The sequence below is a fragment of the Callorhinus ursinus genome, unplaced genomic scaffold (genome assembly GCF_003265705.2).
Source record: "Callorhinus ursinus isolate GAN/ISIS: 27379988/994484 unplaced genomic scaffold, GSC_fseal_2.0 scaffold6, whole genome shotgun sequence".
Taxonomy (NCBI): Eukaryota; Metazoa; Chordata; class Mammalia; order Carnivora; family Otariidae; genus Callorhinus; species Callorhinus ursinus.
Window position 1 is genome coordinate 55,536,395 of NW_027397068.1, and position 6,573 is coordinate 55,542,967.

Genomic DNA, 6,573 nt, shown 5'->3' on the forward strand with positions numbered 1-6,573 from the left:
CATGGATTTTTCAACTGTGTGAGTGGTAGGCATCCTTAATCCCCCATTGTTCAAGGGCCAACTGTACTTACTGAAATAGGACTGAGTTTAAAGCTTTGACACGTGTATATTGACTACCTTTATTCTTTTAAAAATTCCCTCTTAAAAACCTAAAGCTCAAAAATATAATTAAGCATGATGGGCCATTGTTACTTCTTGGCAGGATTGTCCACATTTAACAGTGCAGGTGTATTTCCCATATTCTCTTATTCCAGAAATATTCATTTGTGAATCAGAGCATCTTGGTTAATCTCTTTTATATTAATGGAATGCAGTGATACTTGCACTTTAAGTATATCAACTCAATGTGTAGTAATAGATTTATACCAAATAACAGTTTCAGTTCCAAGAAGGAGATAAGTTATGTTTAATAATTATACTCCACAACTGTAAAACTCATAATCTGAACTTATTGTGTGAAGTATCTAGGATAACCAGTTTACTTAGTCTTCCTGAATAAGAAATATACCTAAATACACATTAGAAAGCATGTACTTATAGGTGTTAGAATTTTTAATACTAGAATATTTAAGATATGGTTTTAATTTTCATGGTCTTAACAACTGATTTCCCTTTTCTGAGAACTGAAACTTAGGTTTTTTTTAATATTCTAGTCAAATTTATTTTCAGGGTTCACATGCTGGCAGAATGTTGTAAGAATTTACTATGACCTATTAATATGATAAACATACTGATTTTTATTATTTGTTATACTCTCCCTAATATTCCCACACTATCTTATTAAACATAAAGTTCTATATTTTGGCATTGCATTAAGTTGTCATAATTCTCCTTTCAAGTGTGAAATCACACTGGGTTGCTTTATCTTTTTAATTAAGTGTTAATCAATGGTCTTTTATTGTATTTGAAGTAATATATAAATTTCTCTGAAGATACCAAAAACCTCCTTATTCTCATTGCCTGGAAAAACTATTTTTTAATGGTCAAATCTGGCCATGTTTTATTGAACAATGGATTCATGTTGATATAAGCAATGCAATATGGTTTCTTAGGTCATTCCTACAGGAAGTGATGATTCAATCTCTTAAAAAAGTAAAATAGACTTTCTTCATAATGCCAAGCAACTAGTGAATGTTTTCTCCTTTGACAGCAGATTTTTCACTGAGTTCACTAGATTAGTGTTTGTCATTATTTAGATATAATCCTGTGCTTTTTTAAACCAATAAATTGCTGATGAAGAATATTATTTCTGGGTTATATTTTAGCAACCATAATGCCAAAAAATAAGGTACTTACCTGATGTCTGAATTGTTAGCACTGATTATTACCTCTTCTAGGAACAACTGTCTTGGTGTACCAGTAGAGTTTGCCAGAGAATTCATGACTTTATAACTCAGATAAAACTATTTTGTCTCTACCATACCCTCCTTCTCTTCCTACGTTGCAATATCATCTTTCCCTAGGGCAATTTTAAGACTTTCAGAAGTCCGTGGTGCTCTTATTATAGATGCACTACATACATTATATCAAACATGTTAAAAAGTTTCCCCTTCCCAAATAATATAAAGTTGATATACAACTGTTATATATGTATAGGATACAATGGCTTAGAGAACATAATATTATAATTTGTAAACTTTTATATATTTTGATATTCTATTTTGCAGCTTTCATTTTTAGATCTAATACATTTTCTATTAAAACTTCAGATGTATCTGTGGGCCCTTGAAAAATTACAACACTCTTGCCTTGGGTCTATGGCGATAATAACTCTTTTTCTTTGCTCTTCTCCCTCTACTTTACATTTTAGACACATTTTTCCATCACTCCCATAGGTTATTTTTTTCTTTCATTGTCATTTTCACGATCTGCGTCCTCCAACAATTTTATTTTTTGACATCTTTTTCTACCTTTCAAAATCTCAACTACTTGTCACCTCTTTTAAGATATACTTTTTTTTTTTCTCTCTCTAGGTTCAGTTGTATCTTCTCCCCCTTTGATTAGTATGTACAAATGATGTATTCTCAGGCGTCAGTTTATGTGAAGTGGAATATATATGGTGTTTTCCTGGAGAACCAGCGTCTTCATCATCACGTTTTTCTCCCAGGTGGATATATCACCAGTGAATATCCTCAAAACACTTCATTTCCGTTGTTGTTAATACTTACTGATATCTATTCTGACTTCGACTCTTCCTTTCTCATTCAGTAAGTCAACAAATAGACTTCGAGAAACATTATATACTTTACTAAGTTCTTAAATTTAAATTCAAACATTTTAAAATGGAGGGTATATTAGTTTTCTAGGGCTTCCATAACAAAATACCAGAGACTTGGTGGCTTAAATAACAGACATTTATTTTCTCACACTTCTGGAGTCTAGGAGTCTGAGATCAAAGTGCCAGCAGGGTTGGATTATTTCTTCTAAGGTCTCTTTCCTTGGCTTGCCGATGGCTGCCTTTCCTCTCTTTGTCCACATGGTCTTTCTGCTGCATGTGTGGGTGTCTTAATCTCCTCTTCTTACAAACACACCAATCATAAGGGATTCGGGCCCACCCCAATGAACTCATTTTAACTTTATGTCTTTAAAGACCCTATCTCTAAATACAGTCATATTCTGAGGTGGTGGGGGCGTTAGGATTTCAACATATGAATTTTGGAGGGAAAAGTGACACAATTCGGCCCATAACAGAGGGTGATAATAAATAAAATAAATGTCATGACACACACAATATCCATACCACACATACTGGTAGTTGTTGTCATGAAGAGGTGAGATTCTAACTCTTATTATGAAATCACTTTGGCGAAGGGAACATCTGGACTTTTACCTATTATGTGGGACTGGGCAATGTTTTTTTCTACCATAACCTGAATCTTGTAAAGGCTCTTGACCCAGAGTTATATATAAATATATATAATACATATATATTTAATTAACAGAAAATATTATATATTAGCTGTAAGTTAGCTCATGTTTGAGAAAGTCCTCCCTGCCCTACCCACACATGCTATTCTGTTTCCCAAATCTTGAGATGTCATTTGCATTGCTTATGATGGCTAAAGATGTGAGAAATCCTCCATTTCCTTATCATCACCTCCCTAATCTGCTCTCTGCTACTCCCATTTTTATTGTTCCCACTCTAAACAACCTAAAATGGATAGTATACTTATCTTTTGGCTACTGACGGTTTGGTAGAATCTAGTGTGCCTCAGTTCTGTGCTGGTCTGCTTCAGTTATTCCACCACAAGAGAGATGAAACTTCTTTCTTTCTTTCTTTCTTTTTTTTTCCTGCCCACTTACTCCAACACAGTTCTAGGAGCTGGAACTAATAGCAGTGAACCAGTCAAAATTCTTGTTTTCAAGTTGGTCCAAGTGTCAGGGCCTGAAGTGTCCATCTGATCCCTTCCCCTCCTGGTGTCTCCATAGGCAAACCATTCATCAAGGATTTTGTATCCAAGTTCCAAATGTTTGTAACCCAAGATGATGAATGCTGACATGGATGTAGTTGGTGCTAAAAAGCAGGTGGAACTGAAGGAAAAAAAACAAAAACCCAAAAAACCACAACCTCTCAATCAAGTGTTGGAACTCCAACACACATCTAAAATGCTTCCTGCAAGAGTAGTTGCAGTTAAGGAAGAAAGTCTGAAGCTAAAATCAGAAAATCAGGTTCATGGACAATATATAGAAAACTTCATATCATTATCTAGTGTTTTTCAAACAACTGACACAAAAAACAAAGAAAAGTTAGGGATTCATCTTTCTGTCTTATGGAATTGCTGCCAATCTTCTTTTAAAAACCTTGGATCAATTCCAAATGTTATAGTATTTTTGTTTGTGGCTTAATTGAATAGTTATGAAGATAATGTCAGATCTAGGCAAGATTAGGAGCATAACAGAAGACTTCCATGAGTTTGTGTATTATATGAGTCCATGAAAACATGCAAATATAGTGTAGGGACTTTATAATTAGTAATGCATACATTTATGGAACATGAAAGTAAATGTTTGATTGAATTTGCTTTGATTTATAGGTTTAGCACTATCTTTTATTATAGGCATAGTAAAAAATACAAGAGAGTAACCATTATGTCATGAAAAAGTTGGGCTAAATCATGTATTGAATGCACAAATTTATGCATCCTATCCACCATCTTATGCCCCTTCTCCATTTGCTTCTCACTTTCTCATTTCCCTTCCCCTAAGGAAAAAAAATGGTTTCAGTTTTGTCAAAGTAATTTCAACAGTTAATCATCTATGAGAGTAGCCTAAACTTTAATTGCTAAAACATAACCAAAATAAGGTACTTTTTCAGTTAGGGCTTGTTATATTCGGTAATAAGATAGGATTGTTGGTTTCTCTTTAATCAATTAAAAACAAAGCTACAGGGGCGCCTGGGTGGCTCAGTTGGTTGGGCGACTGCCTTCGGCTCGGGTCATGGTCCTGGAGTCCCAGGATCGAGTCCCGCATCGGGCTCCCTGCTCGGCGGGGAGTCTGCTTCTCCCTCTGACCCTCCCCCCTCTCATGTGCTCTCTCTCTCATTCTCTCTCTCTCAAATAAATAAATAAAATCTTTAAAAAACAAAACAAAAAAAGAGAGCTACAAAAATGAAGATTTTTGTTGAAACTGAGTTGTAAAATTGGGAAGATTTATTGTTAAAAACTTTCCCCCCCGAAACAAATAATACATTATATGTTAATTAATTGAATTTAAATAAAAACAAAACAAAACAAGACAAAAACTTTCTCTTGTACAAAATAATCTACTCGGTATCTGAAAAGATAAGCTCTGGTTGCGTGTATGTCTGAAATATAAAATTTTGAGGAAAAAATAGAAATAGGATGGGAAAGTACTTGGTAAACTGTAGTAACCAGGTCCAAATGTTCTTACTCCAGATCTGTGTTATCTCTGGCCCAGATGAGATCTTTGGGGACTATATATGCAAACCACATCTAGAAGAGAATGGTTACAAGTGTTTGGACTCAAGGTTTATTTGTAGTACCCAGCAGATCAACTTTTGCAAAATCCCTTAAGAGTTAGTTAGTATCAAAATCATGAATAAGAGTTTTAACATGTATACTAATTGATTCTTGTTATTTTATCTCATTTCTTCTCTGAAAATTTCCCGTGAACCCTACTTCTTTGCAGACTTTTAGTCATTCTTTAACAATTTTTTAAACTTTAGTTTGTAGATTCCATTAGGTAAGGAAATTAGTATCAGAAAAAGTGTTAAAATGTTAAATAGAGAAAGAGATCCGCTAATCCAGTTTATGGTTGTTAGATTTGGGCTACTTTTAATCATGGAATAATTTTATGTTTGTGTTGGTGTGAGATTCGATGAATGACTTTAGCTGTATGAATATATGTAATAGTCATATCACAAACATTTTGTATCCATCTTGCAACCTAATTTGCAAACGTTTAAAATTGTGTTACAATTTTGCTTTTCTGTTTAATTAAAAAAAAAAACACAAAACTGTTTCAGGATTGTTGCAGGATTTCTTTTCCTTTAGTGCCTGCAGTTAGTCCTTGGTCCCGCAGCTTTGAAGAAAGAAGAGGTAGACCAGATGAAGAGTGGTGGGCAGCAAAGCAAAGTTTATTGAGCCGTATTACAAAGCTTCTGAAGAGGGAGGGGACCCAAGAGGGTTGTCATTTGGCATTTAAATCTAGGGGTTTTTATGGGCTCTTTCGTGTGGGCTGTTTTAATCTGATTAGCCCTCCATGCACCTGTCATCCAATCAGGTTTTTTTTTAAATTTTTTATTGTTATGTTAATCACCATACATTACATCATTAGTTCTTGATGTAGTGTTCCATGATTCATTGTTTGTGCATAACACCCAGTGCTCCACGCAGAACATGCCCTCCTTAATACCCATCACCAGGCTAACCCATCCCCCCACACTCCTCCCCTCTAGAACCCTCAGTTTGTTTTTCAGAGTCCATCGTCTCTCATGGTTCGTCTCCCCCTCCGACTTACTCCCCTTCATTCTTCCCCTCCTGCTATCTTCTTCTTTTTCTTTTTTCTTAACATATGTTGCATTATTTGTTTCAGAAGTACAGATCTGTGATTCAACAGTCTTGCACAATTCACAACGCTCACCATAGAGCATACCCTACCCAATCAGGTTTTGGTCCATGTGCTCATCTACCCATCAGGTAGCTGTTCACGTTGGAAAGGGTGGTGTTTTGTTGCCTTGGGGATGAAGTCGGCAGTGGCCGCCACTGCCCTAAGGCATGGCAGCCGCAGGCTACCAGATCAAGCTCTTTGTTTAAATATCCACTGGCTGTTGAGCTCCACCCCCCCCCACCACGTGGGTTAGGACGCGCGAGGCCATTCCCTTCCTTTCTGTCACCTACAAGTTGTAAGTCCTCCCAGTAGGAAAACTTAAAGCTGAAAGCTGGGTCATTGAGTAAAGCTTAGAATAACAGAATGGGGTTTCTTTCCTTTTAAGGGTAGTTTCCTCTTCAGACAGGGCACCCTTGTCCCTGCCAGCCTTTCTTCCAACTATCTTTCATTAAGGATTAAAAAAACAAAACAAAACAAAGTTCTTGTCTTCATAGAGGTTTATTC

At 35.8% G+C, this 6,573-nt stretch overlaps 1 pseudogene; it reads left to right on the forward strand.

Moving 5' to 3' along the window:
- Window positions 1-3,441: 3,441 nt before the first annotated feature.
- LOC141373030 (short coiled-coil protein B pseudogene) lies at window positions 3,442-3,846 on the forward strand (annotated as a pseudogene).
- The last annotated feature ends 2,727 nt before the right edge of the window (window positions 3,847-6,573 follow it).